This window comes from Pterocles gutturalis, unplaced genomic scaffold, assembly GCF_000699245.1.
Source record: "Pterocles gutturalis isolate BGI_N339 unplaced genomic scaffold, ASM69924v1 scaffold4452, whole genome shotgun sequence".
NCBI lineage: Eukaryota > Metazoa > Chordata > Aves > Pterocliformes > Pteroclidae > Pterocles > Pterocles gutturalis.
Genome location: NW_010112525.1, coordinates 115,415 through 140,959, shown reverse-complemented (window position 1 = coordinate 140,959; position 25,545 = coordinate 115,415).

Genomic DNA, 25,545 nt, shown 5'->3' with positions numbered 1-25,545 from the left:
AAAAAGAGCCAGAAAATCTTTCACTATCAAACTGCAAATTAGCTCCAGTGTACTTAGCAAAATGAAATCACAGAAGCTTACGACGGACTGTTGAATTTAAAAGTCTAGACAGATCATTTAAAAAAAACTTTAGAGGTTTGAAAAGAAAACAGCTTATTCACAGTGCTGCTTTTTGACATTCATGGTATTTTTTCCATAATTTCCAACAGTTGGAATCCAAAGGGTCAGTTTGATGTGAAAGGTGAAGATAAGAAATGGCACCTAGTGGCCTTTGAAACAACTGTGGACTGTTTCTGTGGTGTGTGTGATTAAATTAACGATTCTCTAACTAAAGGACACCCACTAATGAGCACAGTTGCAAACATTTAAGGTTCCCAGATAATGTGAAATAAGGAGTTCAAGCAAGAGGACTCAGTCAGATTTGGAAAGATGATTTGGGGCTTGGGATCTAGTAGAATAGACTAGAAACCAGTCCACAGGGATTTGGGATGCTAATGAAAACTGCATATGTTTTCAGCATTGTATGAAAATGTCTCAATCTTTAATCAAGACACATCGTTTTCTTAGATGTGAAAATGGTCTTGTTTGTGTTCTTGGAATAAACACAGCCTAATTTGGAATACTAGGCTATATTTGTGTAATAGAGTCTAGCAAATGGAAAACTAAGGGTACTGTAGGTCAGTACTGAGGTTAGCAGAACTGTGAGGGGGAAGTCTGGCAGCAGAATATCCGACAGCATGTCTCAGTGCTGCTTTCTTTTGCATGCAAGGACAAGGGGGGTGGGGGAATCGGCCACTACAGGAATATACGTGTCGGTCTGTTTTTGTCACAGTAAGAAACATATTGACTGACATGAAGTGTCAGTGGATGAGCTTTGAATTAATGATAGTCATCAAAAGCTTTTCCAAACTGCACAGCTTTTGTCCAGTTTAACAAATGGCTCATTGGAAGTATTAGAGACCAACTGTTTTTCTTCAACTCTCTGACTCCATTTGGCTTTTGAGTCTTCAATCCCACAAAATCCTTGAACTCCCCAGTAATATATTTACACAGTTCCACATACTTGGTGATACTATATGGATGATATGCAGAGCACAAAACAAGGCCAAGGGTTTGCAAAACCAGCAACAATTTAAAGAGAGTTATAAGGGGGGTGGGGGCGGGCATGGAGCTAATGACTGGCAAGAAAATATTGAAGAGAAAGTATGTGTTGAAGAAAATGTCTTTTGTCGACTGGGTCCACACTACTACTCCTTTTGAAAGGTGAGACATAGAGTGTGCTCAGTAATTACTTACCATGCTTAATATTATTTGTATCTGTTTAACAAAGAATATTAATGTATCATTTGGTATAAGAAGGGGAGTATGCACTGCTTAATGTAAAAATAAAGCAGTTTATTAATTTCTGTCACATTAACTACAGCACCATAGTTAATGTGTTCCTCCTAAAATACTACATGATTTGTGGACATGAATGTAAGCAGTATTTTTGAACTGAAAAAGCTCCAAGAAATACATATGGATTTTCAGAATCCATTTGTAACTTTTTAAAGTGAACACTTAAATGCTTAGAGCATTGAATATGTCAAAAGGATTACATGGGATTATTTTTCAGATCAGCTGGGTTTTCTTAGAGGGTGAAAAAGCACTAGGCTTCTTGAGCATGTGTCATGCCAGGAAAGGGACAACAAATGTGGTTAAAAATTATTCTGTTGGGATTCCCATGGGGTAATCTGCAACTGATTGCTGAAAACCTTTCTCTTGACTCTCTCAAGAGAGACATTGTAAGCATACTTCAGTAGAAAATAAATGGGTTCCAGTCCCATAGAAGGGGATGAACTTGGCTTGTCACAGACAGACAGTTGTTTCCTGACATTGGGCACTTGGTTAACAACTTTCAGTGTTTGAAGATGTCATGGGTCATATGGATTCTGTGTGTTTGTGGCCCTTTGGGCTTAACAGGAAGGTTACGAAGTTATCAAGCAACTGCTGTCTGTTTGAAGAGATTCAACTGCCTTTCCTGCCCCGCTGTTACAGAACTTTCAAAGAGAAAACAGTGCTGCTCCTGTGAATTTGCCAGTATCTAGACCTTGTTTTCTAGCTAAAAACAGAAAAAAAACCAAAGAAGTGTAATTCTCTCATTTCCTTTATGTTCCATCTGATCCTATTGACCTTTTTTCATCTAGCATAATCTCTGCGGAGCAACCAAATATATCTTCACTCCATTGTTTTTTTCTGTGCTCTGATTTGTGGACTGTTGCCTTTCCAAAGCTGTCTGTATCCTCAAATCTTTAGGAGAAGGATTCCCGCTTCTCTGCAACCCTGTGGAAGAATTTAGTGTGTTTTCCACGTATCACCCAAGAATATATGTAGTAATAAAGCATAGACTAATCCTTGCTCACCAAACCTACATGGATAATACAAAGGGGGGTTGAGCCAGAAACCTTCCCCAACAGACCTTTTGATTTACTTTATCCTGATTGCATGAGAGCATAGTTATCAGAAGACCTGCTTCTAAGTGGCATTTCTTCCAAAGAAGTGCAAGATACATGGAAATTGTAGTTATGTGATCATTTGCAGGAATGTAACTGCCTCTTTTTGTAGCCGGTGTTAAGGGATAACTAACACAAAATCAGAATTGGGGTTTTTTTGTTTTGTTTTCCCTTTCAAAAATGTAGTAAGCATGTTATCATTGTTACTCATATAAGATCCCTTTTCACAGTCTTTCAATGAATTAACTATTTTCCTTGCTTTGTGTAAGGAGGGTAACCTTTGTAACACCGTTTTATTTACTATCTGTATCTGTAGGCTGCAGGAATCCTGTGTGTGAAGTCACAACACAGTGCTCAAGACAGAAATTCTTGATATTTATTAGGAAACCATTTGGTAACAAACTGAATAAAACTGTGACTCCTGGCAGGTGTTTTTAAATAGCACCAGCTAATACTTTTTTTCAAAACGAGGAAAGGGTGAAGTGATTCAAATGAAATCAGAGTTGTCTCGTGTCTTCCTCAAAATTCAGAGTGTACCATATTGTGCATTGGTGAGGAGTGGGGAAAGACAGTTTCATCACTCATCACTTTCTCTTTAAAGTTCACATGCCTCTTGCAGTTCTTACTCTTTTGCTGGAGTGGGAATCAAAGTACCAAAATGCTATGGAAAAAGGTTGCTCTTGCCTTATTTCTGTCAGGCTTACAACCTGGGAGTACCTAAAATACCATCAGATAGCCTGTTCTCACAAGGATCCTGTCTGAATTTCCAGACCAACAAATCTGTAACATTATCCAAAAGAAGTGTAGATACTTACACCATCACACAATTACAGCAGACCTTGTGGTTGAGTTTTTTGGTGTTCTGGTTTGGTTTTTTTGTTGCTGTTGTTTTGGTGTTGGGGTTTTTTTTGGTTGCAGTTCTTCCCTTTTAACTTTTTATATAAATTTTTTTTGCATAGTTTTAGCTCTTTTCTATTCTTTCACCCTTCTCAGCTGTGTAAGAACTTTCTTTGTCCCCTTCCCTTGTTAGTGGTTTTTCATTCAGGTTGATCACTGACCTTTATCTTAGAAATAAGTGTCTTTTTTTTTTTTTTTTTTTTTTTTTTTGTGAACAACAGTCTGTTAAAGTGGGTGGTGATGAGAACTTTGCAGAATGAACTATAGAAACCTGTTCATACTCATTTTCTAATTATCTGTCAGTATCGCTACTGAAGATTAACCCAAGTTAGTGGGTAGATATTATTTAAGAAAATGTTTTTTCTGTGCTTAGTTTCAGGTAAATTTAATAATGAGTTTACATTATATTGTTATATGAAATTCTCCTTACTAACAAATCTTTGTTAGATGTAAATGTTTCATAGTTTTAGACACAGTCAACTACTTTGTTCAAATATTTTTCTAGAAGTATGATACATGCAAAAAAATTCTGTGGTCACCATGAGGAAACAGCTTGTTTGCTAGACAGTATAGGTGTTGCAGTTGTCAGTGCTGTGCTGTGTTAGTATTTGTCAGTAATTAATTCCATTGCTCGAACAAGAGCGCACAGAGACCATGTTATCATTCTAGCAGAGTCCTGCCAAGCAGCTGGTGCTGTTTCTTGTTTTTGTTTTTGTTTTTTTTTCTCAGGGAAGTAGGATTGAGCTCACTGGAAATGTTTCTCATCTTTCACTGATATGAATCATTACACATAATCATTCAAAGAAAATCAGATTTGGCATACATTACCCATATGGACAAATATATATTGCGCAGCGGTGACACCTATTTATGGTTCATTGATTCTATAATAGGTAAACTAGTAAGATATGTATGGTTTAAATTTTATTTATGAGATTAGCATCCATATTCTCCTAAAATACACTTTGATCACATAAACTTAAATTAATTTGCCTTTTAGGAGGAAAAAGTCTTTATCTGTGTGATGAATGTGAGGGGAAAAACGTTGGTCAGCACGGCTTGTGACTACAGAATGTATTAGGGTGCTCTTTTAGAATTTATAGTTTTTTAGTTACATGTATTTTACTGGGGAAAATTAACTTCTCTAGCACCTACATACTGTTGCAGCTGCTCTGAGGAAATATTTGCATATAGGAATAATGTTCATTCCTCTATTAGGTGAGAGACTTATGAAAATATATTCACCGTGAATAAGGAGGGGGAAATCCAGCTCTTGGTAGACTGTTAGTGGTTTTTTGCGCTGAGCAGACCTGTGCTAGCATCTTTGTATAACCCTTAATTCAGCAAACATTAATGAGTTTTGTTTCAAAACAATAATGAGTTTAGTTTCAAAGTTGGACTTAGTAGTTAAACTGTTGTTCCTGGGTGCACTCTGTTAATAATATGGAGGAGCTTGCTTGTGCTTGGAAGAACATAAAGTATACAGAAGGCTACATGGTTTATCCAACTATGATGCTACTTCTTTGATGAGCTGAATTTGTACATCCATTCCTGATCCTTGGACTTCAGTCTCAGCACCCTCCCACCCCACCTAGTACAAATTTGCATAGAATTTTTCTGTGCATTTAACATGCAGATCAGCTGCGCTGAAAACACGTGCCTCCAAAATAAGTCAGGTCAGAGAGGACTTGCTACTAATGGTCTGTTCTCAAGCCTGAGAAGGTTTAGGTATGTACTTATATATGCTGATAAAGTTGATTTTGTTTTCCTTGGCTCTTAATTTGTGAATTGGCTCCTGGCTATTGCACCTAGCTAAGTAGCTTAGGTTTTACAAATTTTAAGTAGCTATCAGATAACTTTTATCACAAGGACTGGAAGTTTTCTGGCTTAAGCAGTTTCAAGGTATTGATGTTTTATATATAATCATACCACATATTCATGCCATATTTTATATGTATTTGTACCTTGCAACTGTAGCTGTAGCTTGAGATATATTGCAAAACTGACAAACATGACAAGTCTCCAGTAAACTAAAGAAAATGTTCAAGTTTGTTTAATTGTACTGGGACTGAGCTCTTTTTCCCACCGTCACCTTTTCTCCGATCCTGATGATTTTTTTTTCTTACGTTTATAAAAGTTTGGCTCCACAACAAATTGCTCATAAGACCAATTAATGTTGTTGTGGAAACAAATGTTTTTGATTTGTTAGCAGTGACATGTTGTTTTCAGGGGTTGGAATGTCACAGGGATATAATATTTTTGTAATGCAACTCATGCTTTTTCATATATTTTAGAACACTTAATGCTGTTTCACAGGTATAATTCAGCTGAACCTTTACACTCAAAATGGAGGATTTCCCATCTTGAATCCTATATAGGCCAGTGAGCTTTAGTATCCTTGTTTTGACTTCTGTCTGTACACTGTGCATGGTGGTTTCTGAAATGAAAAAAATATGCATCACCTTAAACTGAATTTCTTTTTGCAGTGCTTTACATAAAGAAAAAATAATTTCTTCTTGATGGTCTTGGGAATGAATTTACTACTCTGAAACTTGCATATATTTATCTAACTAGAAATTTAGCTAGCAAAGTTAGTATAGTATTATCCAGACTTTGAAAAAAGCCAGTGATTGAAAGCAGTTGAATGAAAGATCTTTAGTGTTTATGCAAGCTATATGCTGGACTATATAAAGTAACACAGTATTTTTATAATTATCACCCATTAATTGTGTTGACTTCCTTCTCCTCCTAGAATTAGCACAGAAAGGAAGGCACGCTTGTGTTTTGTTTAAAGCCTTGATCAACAACAGCTCCCTAACTTTCTTTTATCCTTTTGTAAAGTTTATGTGCTGGTAAATGGTCTTCATCACAGTAACAAAATTCACATTTGCCAGGTAGGCAGTATGCTTGTTAAGACTACAACTTCAGTTCTTCAAGAATGGTAATGAAATGTGTGTACAAAGACCGTTTGAGCATCTAGCGTTATTGAGGACAGAATCGTTTCTTGCCAGCTGCTCTAATCTTGTCCCTTCCTACGTCAACATGAGCAGATAATTGGATTAATAATGTGAACATGAAATATTCTGAATTTTAATAGTATTCCATGCCCTCACCATGATAGTTACGTTTCTATGACTGTTTTCTCTCATGATGGTGTAAGGGCCAATGGAGCATGGAGAAAAGTAAAAGAACTATGATCACAGTTTCTGTATTGAAGAAGCTTTTCAGGGAATAGTTACACCCAAGCTTCTTGTGGGCCGAGAGAGCTGACAAGCCACAGAAGAACTTAAGGGGAATAACACTGAAGAAATGACATCGAGCCGTGGATTCCCACAGCTGCGAGGAGAGAAGTAGCACAGGGAGAATGATAAATGTGTGAAGACTTGGATTTGTAGTTGTCTCAACACGTTGTCTCAACAACTGTCTCTGCAGTAAAATCAAAAGACCCCAATCAAAATTAACTATCACATGTACCAAGAAAATGACAGGACTTACAGATTTTTCACAGTTCTGAACAGCTCATAGCTCTTTAACAGTTGCATGGGAGATAAATAGTGTTTAGAGAGTAAAGACTTGCCTTTCAAAATTGTAGATTTGTGTAACCTAAGCAGCTCTGCATTCTTACTTCCATGTTTTTTAGTACAAACAAGAAATAATTTGCAAATAACACTGAAAGTTATTGAAACATTGCATCCCTTGGACATAAATGCAGCTAATGCCGCAAAAGCATAGCTCTGGAAAACAAAATTCTGAAATCCACAGCTCAGATAATAGCTTTCTGCAATAATTCCTTAGCTATTCCTATCGGATGTGGTAGATACAGCTAGGATGAAGAATGCTAACAAACCTCAGCATGTAGCAGCAAGTACGTCATAACACCTTTTGCCAAGAGTCTAATCCAGTCCCACAGTGGTCAGCTCCACCTATGTCACAGTCCTGTAGGAGAGAAAGGATGTGGCTTAGAAAAACACACTTGAGTTTTTTATGTGGTTTTTTTTTCCTCATTGCATAGATTTGCAATGAAAATTTAATATAAACCAGGTGGCTTTTTAAATTTTGGTTTGGCTTTGGATTCTTTTTTTTTTTTTCCCTTGAAGCCTAGAACAGGTTATCGTAAAGAAAATACCATATTATACTGGTTAGATGTGAAATGAAAATTATATGAAAGTGAAGTATGGAACAGACTTTTCACAGCCTAATTTTTTGTTCCCAAGAAATACATTAGAACTACACAGTGTAGCTTTCAAAGCTGACTACTTGAATATATTGAGGATAAAAAGTAATTCAAAATCATAGTTTGATTTTTAGATTTTTAGAGAGTAGGAGCCTATTACTTACAGTGTAGTATCTTCTATAAGTAAAAACACTTTTAATAGTTAAAATACAATTATGTGAAGGCTCCGTAAGCACACAGTGCACTACTGAGTGATGTTCATAACACACGGTTTTGGCTGTTGGAAGCTGTATTGTTAGGCTGCTGGCTGGGACTCAGGATATCCCTTGCTGCTTTCAGAAACTCTCCTGGGCCCTCAATTTCCACATGAACAGTCACCAAAGGTCCATGGAAGAAACCTTGAGTAAAACTTAGACCTAATACAGCAATGCGGATGCTTTGTTTGTTTGTTTTTAATGCTAGATCTGTTTGGTTATTTCAGCAATGTATGGCATTTCTTCTTGAATATATATTTCTTCATCAAACATTGTGTCTACAAAGATGTATTTCTTTTGGGCTCTTTTGGGAAGCAGAGAAGGGCACTGGTAAACTGCTTTTATAAGATTTTACCTTCAGAACTGACGTTTTTAGGACGGGCAAAACGTAGGAGTGCCGATTACAATCACAGAAGCAAGCGTCTAAGCTCAACAGATAATGATACTTAAGTGAAAATAATCTTTGTTGTGAAAGGATGCCACCCTTTCCTCCACCTCTTTTGTACTTCAAGATCATTTAATCTTTTGGTCACTTAAACTCTGGGAGGAGCTGTTTCCTGCAAAAATGACTCCATATTTCTGCGTTTGTCCGTGTTTCTGGTATACATTGTTTAAAAAAAAGCTTGCGTAAACAGAACAAATTAAACACAGCCTACAGTACTCATCTGCGTTAGTGACTGTAATAGATTGCAGTTGCTGGAAAACTGCACAAGTTGAATTTGCAACGTTCTTCCAGTTGTCTTCTGGATTCTGATAACCGTGCTGCAATGATGTTTCAGCTCTTTGTTGGGATCTCACCCAAAATTTTCATAGCATTCTTCTGGCCCTTGTCAGAGTTTATGTGGAAATTTTACTTAGCAATTAATTAGCAATTATTACTTTGTAGTCTTTGGAGGTGGTGCAGTCTTTTAAGTGTGACCCTCTTTTCACATGACGTTTGTTTTTGAGTTGTTTGATTCTGCTCTGGCCTGTCATGACTAAAGTGATTTCAGTGAAACTGCTAGGAATCCCAAAACATAAACATGCTGTATATTTTTTATTCTTCATCAAATTTTCATTTTGTTTTTGGTATGTTTTCTTTTTTCTTCCTGCTCCTTCAGTTAAGCTGTTTGTAGGGAAGCCATTAACAAGGGAGGGACTTGTTGTGTTCCATGTGGTTACCCAGCACACAGGCATCTGCTATGTGGGAAGAACCACACCAGGCAGGATGCCCCAGAGGCACTGGGGCCAGGTTTGGCAAGTGTCCACTATACCCTGAGGGCATCTCAAAGGGCATTAGGAGCCTGTGTATGGGCAAGGGAACTTTGCCTTTGGTCTTGATCTCTCTCACTACCTGTACATGTGAGGAATAGCGTTGGCAAGATGCAGGATGTATGTAGTTACATCTGTGTGTTTGCAGATTGCAACCATGACATAAATGGAGTTAATACTAAGGACTGATTATGCTACTAGCAGCTTGTAGAAGAAGCAAAATGAGAGAGGGTGGATTTATTTCTAATGCTTTAGAACTTTCTACAATATTCATATGTCTTGTTCACCTTTTGCTATTGTAAAAGCTCTATTAAAAATGAAAGGATGATTATTATTATTAGCTAGGCAGGTCCAGTTCCACTGCACCAGAACGTGTGCTGAATGTCCCTAGGGTATTTTTTGGCCAGTAAAATTGTTAAAGGTGCTGATACTTGAAAAGCTGTATTTAGCTTCTGAAGTTAACACCCCTTCTATGCCACTATGAATAAATTTGTGCAACTAAAAGGACTGTAGAGTTGTTCAAAATCACTGTTAATCTAAGAGAGTGCTTCAGAATCTAAATAAAAACTTGAATCTTATGCCTGCAGCTTTTAAAAATTGATATTCAGTAAGGATACTTATCAGATACTAATTTTTGAATCTCCTGTGGTGTAACATTGAAATCTTACATGCATTATGCATACTATTTTAATGTAAGTTGTATTCTATTTTACACTAAATGTAAGGAAGAAATTCTTCACTGTGAGGGTGGTGAGGCACTGGAACAGGTTGCCCAGAGAAGCTGTGGATGCCCCATCCCTGGAGGTGTTCAAGGCCAGGCTGGATGAGGCTTTGAGCAACCTGGGCTAGTGGGAGGTGTCCCTGCCCATGGCAGGGGGGTTGGATGATCTCTAAGGTCACTACCAACCCAAACCATTCTATGATTCTATGATTGTAATATTTTTCACATTTTTAATCTACAAATATGTTCTTTTTCAAGTAATAATAATTTTCTTATGTTTTCTGTCCCTTCCTAACGTTCTTGTGCTCTAGCACATGTGTAACAGGTCAGACCATTTATTCACCATAGTTCATTCTGGCACTATAATTTATAATAATGAGACAATGAGTTTGGCTGCTGTCACCAGGCGATCACTTTAAAAATCAAGAAGTATTTAAAACTTGATGTATTTCAGGTAAATTTATTTTATCTGGGGTGCTGTAGAGGTGCATTCAGGATTCTCATCGGTCCCAGTGGCTTGATTGACAGCTATGATTCCTTTGTGATCATGTGTCCAGGAATACATTTCTAATTCCTCTTAGGGCTTTATGGGAGAAATGAAGGTATCATGGAAATCGATGTGGCTGCTAGATTGTTAAAGTCAGGTATTTAAGTCACCTTTATTAATGCCTGTGTATTGTAGATGACTGTAATTTCATGGAATGTAGCACTAGTGTTTCATTACACTTTACTACAAAGTAGGTAGTCTTGAGTACCAGTTGAAAATTGCAAATAGTACACAATGTGAAGGAATATTGGTTTGGTTATTGGGGCACATTGTATAAGTCATGATTAAGATGGCTGAAAAAAGCTGTCATCCAAAATGCTTTCTATGCAATTCAGACTGTAGGGTGAGTGCTTGGAATGCACAGCAGGAGATGAGAAAGGGGTAGAGCTGGGCACAGGACATCACTTCAGGTAATGATTTTACCTTCACTGTATGGGAGGGGCCTACTTCATGTTTCTTAGGTGCAAAGAGAATATTAAGGTAAGAGAGTTACTCAAGTAACTCTTAACACTGGGAATTTCATATGGGATGTGTTCCTTTCAACTCAGCATCTGAAGTGTCCCTAGCAATACCACAGACAATAATGTCCAAACCATAGCCTGAGAACAATTTTTGATCTGAGACCACCTTATAGACAGGTAAGTACAGTTACAGCTGAAAGACTGGTGTAGAAAATAAATGACTGAAGATTTATTAGCAGAAATGTTGGGTTATATTTTTGTGACTTTTCATTTGTCTAGGTTTCTCTTATTTAGCCCAAGGACTCATGCTCTGTTTTTGCAGTCCTTTTGATGACAGTCCTTACAGAAATGGGTGGTAAATGCATTGCTAATTGCTGAGTAGATATTTAAACCTCAGACATGACACAACATGCAGTGTGGTGATGGGCAAGTCACTTAAATTCTGTCTAGTTTTTTTTCTCACACATCAGGGTTTTTATTCTTTATATCCTTCAATGTTTATCTGCAGGTTTTTGTAGGCCTCTCAAAAACTGTAAATCAAAGTAGACTGATTTTAAGTACTACACTTCTCACTAGTATTCTCTCCAACAGAGAATGAAAATTATGTCTATATTATTAGTTAAAAGACACTTAGATTCTCAGGACTGTCTGTGAGACATTAAGCTGGTTAAAATACCTCTTACATTAGTTATGTCCTTAAGAGACAGATATTGCCTAAGACTTCCTTCGCAAAACCCCTACTGAGGACAGCAGCTGAGTCTCAACTCTTTGATTTGGGATCAGTATTTTTTATTATCTTACTCTCATCTTCCCTTTATGTTCTTTCTTGGTGCTTCTCCGTGACCTTAAAGAAAAAGCTACATTGTAGGTGTTTGTTTGCTTTTTTTTTTTCCTGGTTTTAGAACTGAACCCATTTTCTTCATAGTGTAACAATTCTGCATTTGGTAGCACTATGTAGTTTCAGTAGCTGATTTGGCTCACACATTTGGATTAGTCTGAATTTCCCATCAGTTTGGTAGTCTGATTTTCAGCAGATGTTTAGGGTCATCCTCTTTGTGATGTCTGACCCCGGGAGTTGACCAGCCAAGAGGAGTTCAGATCTCTGGGTGATGGCCACTTCAGATTTAAAATTCTCTGTTCTTTAGAAACACTCATCAAAAGTTTATTTCTCTTCTCCGTAGCCTTGTAAAGTGGTGTAATGAGACAGCCTGGGGGTCAGTAATGACTTCAAAGTTAGAAGTTGTCTGATGGCAACAACATGGGAATGAATTTACTTAGTCTGGTGGTTGTAACTGATGCTTGCTGATATCTCAGCATCTTACTGAAGTTGTATCTGGGAGATGATGTCTTTTAGAATAGGACAAACCAAATATGGCTAAAGTTGTCAGTGTGACTCTTGACCAGGGTCTGTATCTAATCCGTTTCATGCTTTTCTTAGACAAAGCAAAAGGTACTTTGCTTCCTAGTCGATAAAATGTTTATATGATATCCAAAAAAAATTAATGCAGCCATTAAAATGCCACTAGTTTTGGAGTGATGTGCAACAACTGTTTAGCAGTGCACAGTCAGTAAAGGTTTGGGACGTTGCAAAAAGAAGTGAAGAATAAAGATGATTTTGTGATTTTTGTACACTATCATCATCACTGAGCAGTTATAAGATCTGCTAGTGAGGTACTTGTTTTCTAAAATTCTCCTGAGAAAGGGAAATATATTTATTGTGTGGGGCTAGGAACCAACCAGGTTTTATTTCTGCAAATTTTTATTTCTTTTGAAAAACTTGAAGATGTTAGGCCAATGAGCACTTAGCTCATGAAATGTCACCTATTCTTTGTATGGTGTACACCTGTAGCAATAGCCAAGCATTTTTATTTCTATGAAATTATTTACAGGGTCAGTGAGCCACCTAACTGCTATGGAATTCATTTGCATTCATTGCATCCAATTAAGAATTAGTACAGAAACTTTGTCTGCTCTTGGCCCAGTTATGTATCTGACCAGTAAAGCATTTCATAGTTCCTTTGGAACAAAGCAAAACAAAACAAAAACCAAAAACGAAGGTAGCTGTTCTTGTAGCTTCAGAAGAGAACAGAGTTCTCTCCCCACCATATATGCTAATTAATTTAGAATCTCATGTTCATTGCCTGCTGTGTTTCAGCAAATATCCTGCTCTGTCAACAGCAGGAGGAAACCAATGCAGGAGAAATCTGGATTTCACCAAAGGAAGCTTGGCATAAGCTACCTCAATAGAAATAAATGCAGGAGATTTTTTGTTTGTTTGTTTCTGAATGGTTCCCTCACATGGAATCAGTTGGGTGATGTTGTTTCCGTTGGCTCCAGCAATGTCAAGGCTATTGATGATGAAAGTTTTGTACTGTTTTTCCCCATCGCTTGGAAAGTTGTTTCTCTTCTCCTCCCCCTGCCGCCTCCCCCCTCCCCAGCCAAATCCCTGCCAAGCAAGCAGCTGTGAACAAAATTTCTCAGCAACATGAATTTCAAGTTTTGCATGCTCTGCGGAACAGGATACACAAATACGGCTTTGAGAGGGTAACAGTTGAGGAGTGCAAGTCTAGATTCTCTGCATAAAATACATATGCATGAAATAGATGAGCCTTTTAAGGTGTCTAATTAAGTCAAAAGCTGCAGGAAAAAATAAAAAAATGCATGCAAAGTTATTTCTTCATAGTAACTTTTGGTACCTCAGTCTGAGGTAAGTCATGCCTCGAAGTCTGATGTCCGAGCTTTGCTGTTAAAGTCAGTTAGCAAAACTAGGGAATATTAGTACTGCAGCTGCATCTGAAGACTGGCGCAGACCAATGTCAAGAATTGATCTGTAGAATTACAAACTGAATCAAATATGTTTAAACTTAATTTTAGTAGAGATTATCCTTATCAAAACTTCCCATTAATTTCCATGCATTTTGTTTCCACTATGAATTTTTCAATGGAGTGTGAAATCAGTACAAGAATTCTGTGGGGTTTTTTTCTCCCAGAAAATAAATGCAGGATGTGAGTGTGCAGAAAATAGGGACACCTATATTAAAGCCATCTAATATTTTCCATGCTTGCAGTGGAAATTTTCAGATGCTTGCGATTTCGACAAGCTTTAACTGAGATGTTCCATTACATGTTTCTGCCTTTATATTATTATTATTATTATTATTATTATTATTTTTACATTTGGAGGGGAGATAGTGTTCTTAAATGTGTAAATGACATATAAATAACATTTATACATGGTTTATGACCAGAATAGTTGTGCTTGATTCCCATGCCTCTGCTGTAGCTGTAGAGCTTGCAATGTTTTATTACATTTGGTATGTAATATTTCGTCTTCATCAAGTACCTTGTCCAAGTGAGACTCGAGTTTATCAAGGCAGTGATTTTTGTGTCCAATATGTAATATTTTAATGTTCATAGTTAATATTTTATTTTGGTTTGCATTCAGGTAAGTCAGGGTGGAATACTGCAAAAGGATATGGAAAAGTCTGTTTGTAATTAAAGGAACACTAACTGGACTTCAGGGACTGTGTGTAAGATACGCTAGTCTTTCCCACGGCCACACCCTGAGCATATGATCTTTCACTGAATTCATGGAAACATTCACACTGCTTCCTACAGATTGCAGCTGGCACTGTCTATAAAACCTCTGCTTCACAAAGAGCAGAGGATTTTATGTGATAACGTGCAATGATACATTGCATTCTGCTGCAGTGTTACTATACAACTATGTGAAACAGATGGAAAGCATTGAAAAAAAGACTGTAATACGCTATGCAATTATGAAATAATATCAAAATCCTAGTAATGGTAATCCTTGCAGTTCTCATTCAGAGGAGGTGAAATATGGCAGTGATTGACCACCAAGTATGTGTGTGGTTTACAGATTGCATGCCAGCTAAATTGTTAGGTGGCCCAGCAACTGCTTTTGCTATTTCAAACTTTTAACATCTTTCCCAGCAGCATACTCTCTGCAAGCAGAATTTTTTCAATGGCACAGAATCACTTTTCTATTAACAGCAAGAAAATGTAACGGGACGTCAACTGAAATATAAAGCCAGTTAGATATGGGCTTGTCCAGTTCACCACTCAGCAGTTGTTAATCTCTGGTATTTCAAAGAAAGAATTAAGACTTTGCAAGAGACATTTGATGGACAAACAGTCATCAGTGCATTTTTGGGGATTGTATGTAACACCAAGATTGAGACTCTGAAATTTATACTGGTGGCAGTTGTTTTGTGTTCTCCATGTACACTTTCAAATCTGAATGAGGAATGCATTGGGCAAATATCATAAGAGAGATTAGTGTAGTCACTTGGTAACAGCTTGCTTTCTGTTCAAAGGATCTCACTTATGATTTTGCTAAGATGTTTAGTTAATTGCTATCATCCTGTAATTACTTTTTAAACTGACAGCAACTCTAGCAAAACAAGTGTTTCTTCACTCCTGGATGCTTCAGTTTTGTGTCAGAGTTGTGCTTATGTCAGTGTTCCTCTGGGTGTGGTAGGTTGTGGATGAAGCTGAAAGGAATTCCCCATTTAGAAGACTTTGAAACATTGATGGATGATCTTTTGCGCAATTTGTCAACACTAATGTTAAATCAGATTGATGGAAAATGGTGTTAATGTAAAATGCCATTGGCTGGAGCAATATCTTTGTACATGTCTTCTACTTAAAGAAGACGTAGGTAGAGGACAGAAAAAACTTTTACCACTCTGCCTACCTCATGGCTACCTTAAGAGGATTTCTGCGGCTAGTCCCTGAGGAGAAAGAGAGTTATGTGTTAAAAAAAAAGCAAAACCAAAAACCTCTGGTTATAAATGTAAAGGCAAAAGCTTTGACGCTGTTGTGTTCTTAATCTGTCCTTAGAGCATGGGTTTCCATTCTTTTCTGTCATTAGAAGTCATTCACAAGCCTTTGGTCTTCTCCACTGTACTGAGTGTGGGACCTGATTTTGGAAGTCAAGATCCATGTCTGTGTGGGTCTCAAGATGTGCATATACTAGTACGCAGCTAGAAATCATTATTCAACACTAAAGACTTTAAAAATATATAGAAGGTAATTTCTTTCCGTATTGTTGAGATTAACTTTATCTGCTTCTGTTTTTTAACATTCTATGGCTAGCATACTCGGTGTGTGCTGAATTTAAAACATTTGCTGCTAAAAAGCCATTTTAGGAATGTGGCAGATCAGAAAACATAGGAAAGATGGGAAATATCTGTAGCTAATTAAAAGCAAAGCAGACAAGCTTCAGACCACTAGAATTCAAAAGGTTGGTTTTGGCTGCAGCTTTTTCTTGGCTTTGGCTACAGGACGGATTAGTAGTTTTGATAATTTAGCACAATATAACATGTATTGTCTAATATTCAAAGGATGAAACATTCCAGATCTCGCACTTTTGACTTCTGGCATGGGAAATTTTAAATTTAAGAGGAAATGTTCTAAACTGTGGTGACTTAGGTTGACCTGGTAAAAGCTTTGAAGTAGCTGGTTGTTATTTTGTTTTGAATAAGTATATCAAGCTGAGTTTTTCTAAAGCTGCCTTAAATTTACCTGCACGTTTTTGGAATAGTAAATGCATCAGAAATATCCCATGGGAGAAAACGTTTATATTTGTCATGAACATCCCATCTGAAATTTCATTCTTAGCCCCACCAAAATTATTGCTGGTGAAAAGAAAACTGCTTTGGGGATATTTTAGTTCTTTGTATTATGTTTTTAAAAAAAAAAAATAAAAGAAAGAAATCCAACACAAAATCAGAAGGCTGTAGTGCTTCTCACATTTCCCTGGAGAGTTTATCTATATTTGGTTCATTGGTTCTGTTCAAGTCATTGACCAATGGTGAACCCGGAGTTAGGACACCGGTTCTGATGCTTGCGGCTGCAGCAGCTCTGTGTTTGTCCTGGCATAAGCAGTTCACTTTCCTGGCCACCTGTTCCCTCCCCATCCTGCTCTGAGTTGCTAGTGTGGCATGGTCCACTTAAAAATTAATAACGTAATAAAAAAATCATACTTAAGAACTTTATTAAAATTTATGCATTTAAATATGCATGTTTCTAAGTGTAAATCTAGAAGAAACTGATGTAAAACCTGTGAGTTTCATAGAATATGCTTAACTGCCAGAGTTGGGGCCAGTGAGAAGAAACTTGAGTGGTAAGCTCTGAAAAGTCCTGATGCATTTTGGTTAACCCATTCTGCCATTCCCATTGCCTTGTTCTGACCTTGAGAAAAGTCTCTGAACTGTGGAAACACTGTTCTTGTAAAATTAGCATGTGTCAATGAAGAAATAACAAAAAACTTGTAAAACTCATCCAGCTGAGAAAATTACTTCATGCTGTAAACATTTTCACAAAGAAACCTTTGGATCTCTTTTGGGTCATTACTTGGTAAACAGCATCAAACAGAGTAATTCAAATAAAAAACTGTCTGAAAGGGATACTCAGAGCAGCAGTCCACTCTGCAGCCTTTAAACAGCAGTGTCTGAGGGAAAAAAACACCTCCAGACATCTGAGCAAGGGTTTTTATAGAAGTGTTAAGGCCTGATGAATTAATAAATTCATACTGCCATTGTTTTAACTCAGAACAGTAATCATTTTGCTTGGAGGTAGAGAAATCTTCTTTGGAGGAATATACCATATTTTTCACATATATCATAGAATCATAGGATATCTCAAGTTGGAGGGGACCCATAATGGTCATCGAGTCCAACTCCCTGCTCCTTGCAGGACTGCCTAAAACTCATGACTAAGAGTGTTGTCCATATGTAATTGTATCTAGATAACTATACCGTTTTTTTTTTTCTTTTTTTTTTTTTTTTTGCCGGTTACACTTTTATTATTAGTATCAGCAGGTGCATGCTCAGGAAAGCAAGATGGAAAATACTTTTGTTTTCTCTAAACTGGGGCATGTCTCGAGGGTCCTCTGTTCTCTCCATTACAGTCATAGCAGAGAAGTCAATGTCCGCTCTCAGTGAAGGGCTGCCCCCCATACCCTGCAGTGTTTCCTGAAGGTCTAAAATCTTTAAGACATTCACTGTTTTTAATGTGCATCTGGAATGAAGCAATAGAATTTGGAGTCAGGCAGGAAGATTCTAGTGGCATACTTGAGATGCTTTGCTATACTGTGTAATTGGGCTTGAGGTCACATCAGTAACACATACCTATGAATTTTGGGGTTTGGCCCCTGAAGCTTTGCTCCATATGTCTGCGGATATCTTGCTCCAGTTTCAATTATAGGTTTTTTGTTGAACACATGAAGAATACAAATTGGCAAAGGGCAATGGGGCATTAAAATATACCTGGTAAGAATGTGGGACCTGTACACCTTTTCATAGCATTAAATCCATGGTAAAGAGAGAAGGTCATGAGCAATCCCCTTCTATTGAAAATAACATGTTAATTGGAACATCCTTGCCACAGCATAGCAGTTGCTTTGGAGGAAGAGAAATTACAGGAAAGTTCACTGAATATATTTTTAAATATATTTTTGAATTACTGTAGCAGGAAATTAATATGGTAGAAAAAAGAGAAGTACCAGCACTAAATCATCTTAATCAATCAGCTATTGGAATTTAATAATTCATTATTCCACTCTTGTCTTCATTTCTGTTAATGATCTTTTCTAGGGTTTGATAGTAGTCACTCCAGCATTTTTATAGATAACTTTGTTGAGTAGAGCAGCCTTCTAAGTTGCTTTGTGCTGAATGAATGCTGCAGAATTTAAAAGCCATGGCTTAGAGAACATTGAACTGAACTTGGTGAGTTATGCCTAATAACATATGTAGCTATGTTAATGGATTTTAGACATAAGGTACAGTTTGGTTTAGGGCTATGGAGTGAAAAGGGTTAAGCTTGTAGAGCATAGCAAGTGTTTACAGACTGATAGTCAAATAGTGCTCACTGAAAAATCTGGAGGCATTAATAACTAAACTGTTGGAAATCAAACTGCGTGTCTGAGAATAAGCCATGTCAGCCTGTTGGTGAAGATTTGCTTTGCCAGAATCTCGGCTGCCTTCATTTAACAACTAGCTCCTCAAGAGGGAAGCACTTTGGGTGTTAGTATCACTGTCTAAGACAGTGTGAAAAATACTATAATTTTAAAAATTTAAGTAATGGGGGAAATATTATTCTGAGTTTTTGGTATTTTGGTAAAATATGTAAAGAAGTAAGTTACTGTGGAACTGATTTCTGCGGTAAAGGTTGCTTTATGTTAGCTGCCAGCTATTGCTCTCTCATTTCAGGTTAAAATAAATTTATTTTGCTTTGATTTTTTTAAGATTCATATGATGCATTCATCTGGCACAGTTAGGTATCCTGACAATTTGTAACTATAACCCTTGCCTATCTTCCACATGCAATGGCAGCGTTTGCTGCTGCTGGCTTCATATGTTCTTAAGTCACTAGAAAGTTCATAATATATGAGAAAGAGGTGGGTAGTCATAATATATAGGAAAAGCAGTGCAAGCACAGAGGCCAAGAGAGGACCTGAGTATGGAAAAGTAAGGAGGAAATACTCTGCCTTTTTTACCGGTGGAAATCCTGTTTTAAAGAGCCAAAATTGGATGATGGACAAAGAGACAAAAACATCTCAGCTCTGCAGTCTGCTATGCAGAGAGGAGTAATGTTGCCGAAGAGCAGAAATTGCAGAATATGCCAGGGGAAGAACCTCATTTGGAGGGTTTTGTTGGTGGTTTTTTTGTGGTTGTTGATTGGTTGGTTTGGTTTTTAACTGGACCTCCATAGCCCTTGTTTCTTCTCAGGATAATTTACAGTGTCATCCAAACTTGTGCACTGAACAGAAGTGTTACAAAACAGTGAGGGTTCCCTCCTCCCCCGGAAGAACTAACACCACTGTCTCTCTGTGAGAGATTCTTATGATTTTTAGGTATTATTAGAACTGGCTAAGAGTGTTGTCAATTACTCCTAGTAATTTCTGTTGGATGCAGGAGCCAAAACTTAGCTGAATGGCAGCCAAAAGCTATTAATGAGGAAAAGTACGCAGGAGTAATTTAATCTGTGTAATCTTATCTACAGATGGTTCTGCAATCTCTGCAAGGCCCTGGCAAGCAACTACAGTGATGCAAAAACAAAAACAAAACAAAAAAAATCTGCATGCTAATCGAGAGAATAAAAGATGTGAAACATCTTTGTGAACTAGGCCTGATTTTCTGCTTGTAATAAGAGCAAGACCTTGAGACATGTGTAGCATGTAGCCCAAGAAATGAATAGCAGGTACTTTCTCCTACTGAGCTGAACTACCACCTAATGCATGATGAAGTTGTTGTAAAACAATAGAACAGTAGAATTGAGATATGCTGCTCTGTTTCTTCTTTATTTATTTTAATCCTCAAGAAGAGAGTAAATGCCATTGTGCCACAACTGCTCCCTAGGGAAAACTCCTGTAAAGAAAGGTAGAAGGAGGAAGGAACATTTCAGTGTGGCAATTTTTATGTCTCCATGTGAGCAATGCTGTGGGTTCAGAGAATGAGATGTCTAACAAAACTTGGTTTCTTTATAAACATTGGGTTTATTTGCTATAGTACATTTCGCAGTGGTTATGTGAATGTTGCAAATCTTTTCCTAATTACTGATTCACCTCTGGAGATCTTCATGTGTTCTATAAGCCTCGCTGTTCTGCAGTGCAAGAAGGGATCTCAGTTTATCCCTTTTTAAGCCACTGCATTTCTCAGACAAGCTCCTCGTAGTGTTCTGTCTCTATGATTCTGCTCGCTACCAGTTGGTGGTACACATTATGATCTATCATAGCACACCTAGTGCACTCAAAATTGTATTAGGAACATTTTTTAATTTTTGTTGTTCAGTTTTCTTGGCATGTGCCCTGTTTGATTTGAAGAGAGGAGGTCGCACCGGGGGTTTGAAAGAGTGACTGCAGTGCAGATAGGAGTGCCATCTTAATAGCAGTTTGGTATCACCATTGAGTTGTACTAGTGTTTTAAACCAATGTAGTAAGTTAAACTTTATTTATTGTAAAATCCAGCAACATATGGATCTGACATACTTGGGTAATATACCGGTTCATTCAAATGTATATAAATGAAGGAGAATACAATTGAAAAACAAACAAACAAACAAACCAAGCCTTGTCACTAACAGAATGAAAAGTGCAATGAAATCTGTCGGATGATGTGAAGAGCTTTTCCTTCTGTGCTGTAAAAATTGTCTCAGGGAGGATCAAACTCTTTTGATCTCCTGTCTTGCTGGTATGTTTTTGGAGTCTGCAGCTGCTGATGCCTGGGTCTTAATTCGGAGTGGCAGTGAGTAGGGAATTCTAGTGTCGTGAAACTGTGCTACCCAGAGTTCATTAGATTTGTTCCCTAACTGTTATTTTTGAGCCTTCTTAAGCCCATAGTGGTTAGGAGGATGGAGTTATTCCCACACATACAGCTGTGAGCTGTTGCGTGATACTATCAGAGCAGTTTGGTTCCAATCCTGGCAGAAGTGGTTCCCTCAGAAATGAAGGCATTTTACTTGATTTGGAAGATTTCCAAATGGCCCTGCATTGTTCTCTAAGTGTGGAGATTTTGTAGTCCACTTTCAGGGCTAACTGAATCTGGTGTGTATTAATGTTTGGCTGGTACTGCCCACTTGCAAAGCCCTTTTAGTTAGATGAGAATCTGTCCCTCGATGGGCAGAGTGTTTCCCACAAAGTTTATTTGAAGGGAGGTATAAGTGGATGCCCTATCTGTAGTTCCATTTGAGACTGTTTTTTTTTATAACAGTGGACTACAGCAATTCAAATTATGGATGCTCTAACAGGGTTGGGCATTTTCCAGCTTGTATTTTTGCCTTTATCTTGGGCTGAAACAATGAAACATTGCCTGAGGTTTGAAATGCTTTAAGTTGTATGCTTTCCTCTAAAAAGGACCAGAAATAACAAAATAGCATGTATAGATATTTCTGGGCGATATTGCAACAAAACAAAATCAGGGAGTGCTAGAGCAACAGCAAAAGGGGTGGGAGGGCAGGCAATTTGGTCAAGCAAATAGCCGTTCTAACCCCCATTTTCAGTCAGAGAGGAAGGATGTACATCTGTATTTACACATGTTCAGCTGCAGTGTTGCAAGATTATAGCACACTGCAATATATATGTAGTTTATACTGAAAATGGTTTGGAGTTTGGGGGTTTGTGGTTTTTTATTTTCTTTTTCCTGGGCAAATCAAAGATTATGAATTAGTGAAAAATGTTTGTGCGTGTGTATGAATGTCCATCCAATGACATAAGTAGACTCTCCCTCCTGTGCCATTCCTACAGAGATGCTTTCTGACTTGAACTCAGACCTAAGGGCAACTGCTTAAGGTAGAAGTTGCCTGTGGTTTTTCTTTTGTGCTAAATGTGATCCAGTGATTGAAGTTCAAAAAACAATTTTTTTTGCTGACTACTTTTTTTAACCCTTTTGCCGTATCATTGAAATGGGAAGTGTCTGGAGCTCAGCAAGGATGACATTTATTCTTGGAAGGCTGGGAGAAGGTTAAAAGTGGAAACAGCTGATGAGGCAGGATGGTTCTGTAGAGAAAGCAGGAGGAAGAGAAATGTGAACATCTGTTAAAGCTATACTAGTGACTATTTTGGCGAAGTTGAGATTGCAGTTCCTTCTGAATTCCTTCTTCTTCAGTAGATGTCACTGCTATCAGTGACTAACACGATATAGGCCTTTGGAATATCATTATTTTGCATACCAGAGAATGTAATAAAGAGGAAAACCAGGCAATTCCTTTCTTTTTTAAGTTATCCCAGTCTTCAGTACAACATGCACTAAAAATAAAAATGAAATTTTGAAGATATGCTTTGCTATTGCAATTCCTTATTCTCTTCCCACTGATGTCCACTTTTACTGGGGAACTACTTAAGACAGAACTGCTGGTTGTAGTGTTGTGTCCCCTGACTTACAGTTTCATTCGATACCTATCATGTAAATCACGGTCCTGCTGGCTTTTGTTCAGATCCCCTCTGTCACAGACAGGAGTCAGGGGATTCTGTCTAAGCTTCCACCATCTTTTTCCCTCAAGCTAACATCCAATATACTCAATCTCAGTCCAGTACAGTTGTGCTCTCTTCCCCAAAAGATGTTTAATAGCAGAACAACTTGGGAAGCATTATTATTTAAAGAATCCTAAGAATGGGTGTCTCATTAATTTATTTTCCTTGTGCATCTAATACCTCCCAGATCTGAGAGGGAGAGAACTTTCTGAGAATTATATGTTTTGTATCTCATCAGAACAGATGGTTAATAAAAGCAGCCTGATTTTCTCAGCAGTACTGGCTTGCTACTGCCATCGATGGACTACGTTGCTGTCTGTCCTTGAGAAAGTTTATACTCTTCTTGTGAAAGTTCTTGTTCAAACTAACTGGAATATATGTTGAGTGATGGTTAGGAATTTTATTTTTTTCTGTAGATAGAAATTTTTTGCAGTTAGGAACTGTGAGAAATGAGTTGAAAGCATAGAGTGAACTTGACTTAATCTTTTATCTCCTGGGAAAAATTAACAATTTAGCACTAGATACTGGAATAGTTGATAGGAAATATCTACAAAACCACTAGATATGAAACCATTTGGACTATTAAAGGAACCAAGCTAAGAGGTGACTCTCAATATTGTGAAACAGAAATAATCATGGACTGTGAATCAAATCAGATAAATTCTGCCTTTGTTTATATGATATTTTATCTTTTTGATAAGTAAAAATAAGCAAGGCTGAGTGAGGGCAATATTTGAATATGCATTTTAAATTTAACATACAACGTTTGTTCTAGCAAAAGGACTTTTGGAATTATAGAGAAAATTATTTGGAACTCTTGTATACATATATAGAAAAACATACACTAAATTATGGTTGCTATGTTCTACGTGATTGGTGTCTTTGGGCTGGGCACATCATTTATGGCTTTTAACTCTACCTAGGTGTGCTTTGGCATACTTCAGAGAGAGAAGATTACTCAGTTACTTTACAAGTGAATAGTTGATTCCAGCTTCTTTAGAAGGCCATTGGTTTTTTTTCCCTTTATAGGTAAACAGGCAGAACTATGAATGACTGAGGACTTTTAATAGGTTTGAATAAATTTTCCTTGCTGCCAGTCATCATGCAGAATTGAAATTCTATTGCCTCTTTGCTAATTTCAATATCTCCATCTATATTTGATTTTCAGTCAATCTTTAGTCACTATACATAGATATTTAGATTTTTCTTTAGCTAACAGATAGTGATTTTTAAAATTATCTGTGGTTCTCATCACACATGGATTTTCCAGAGAAGTATTAGCTCAAACTGAGAATATATTTAATGTATGCTAATTGATCTTCCTGTTAGTGTTATAAGAGCCTTCAGAACAGCATATTTGAATTTCAGTGTCTCACTGAATTACCTGTGCAATTTCCAGCAATCAGTGTTAGAGGATTGCATGCCAGTGGTAAAAATAGAGGGAAGATTACTGATATAGTTTCAGTCTGGGTTAAACAGGCACAACGGTAACTGATTTTACAACATGTTTCTTGTATTTGCATCCAGCTGTAAAATAAAGAGCAGTGAGTGATATTGTATTTTGTAGCCAGTATATCCTACAAAATGCTGTTTGTTTTATTACAGTTAAGAGGACCCAGTCTCAGTGTAAAAAGCAGAAAAGAAGTAGATGCAGAATGCTTGCTGTTTGTGAATAAGACAGGGTTTTTTTAAAAGATGGGCTTTTTATAAAATTACCTTTGTTAGCCAAAGTACTACCAGTTGTTCATCATCCACAAATCTCTTGTAGGACGTGACTGCTGGATAAGAAAAACTTCCAAAGATAAGAGCAAGTGTGATCCAAGGGAGAGCGTGACTTGGGTCAGAAGGCAGATTTGTGTGTGGGTACTCAGCTCCCAACAGCCCTTTTGAGGTGATAGTAGTGGGACCTTTGAGCTAGGTGTATGAGGAAGGAACCTCTGGGGTAGACGAGTTTTATATCTTAAGTAGCAGTGTATTATTTCTTGTGAAAGGGAGTTAAACTCACTCAGATGTGGTCCCCTTTATTTTGGCTGATAATAGCTTCATTAATACTAGTACAGTGAGATACTTAGATTTTGAAAGGTAGTTTAGTTGTGATAATCTAAATGTGGAGAGGTCTTTTGCTGTCATGGAGGCAGACAGAAGCTCTTATCTCGGTTGCAGGCTCAGCTTTGTGGTATTCTCAGGATACTTGAGGACACAGTGAAATATGGCATGAGAAATCTCTTACACATTTCCCTTCATTTTGAGGGAGTTGTCACAGCAGGGTTATGCTTAATAGGTGGTCTAGATGCTTAATTTAGTATATTGTATATTTTAGGTGCATTTTACACTTCAAGAATCAATTCCAAAAATAGGCTGCATTGTAAGACGATTATAGCTGTTTTGGGTAGTTCTGTCTTCTTGAAACTACAGATACAGAAACTAGTTTATGGTTCACAATTAATTCTTGCCTTGCCATTGTCATCCTTGCAAAGTTATGACTTCAGGATAAAGTGGCTACTTGCTACTACTCAGTTCTTCCAGAAATGGCAAAATAATCAGAAGTCAGCTGGTATGAAGAGGACAGGAAATAATTGTGTGTGTGTTTGTGCAAGTCTAAGTCTACTCTAGAGGAGACCGAACTGCAGTTTGCTATGGTTGCCCAAAGGCAGAAATGTCAGGGAGTCAACTCATCTCTCCAGGCTGATTGCTACCTATCTGTTAGAACTGATACCAGCTACCCGACTCAGACGAACCCTCTGGAGAACTGC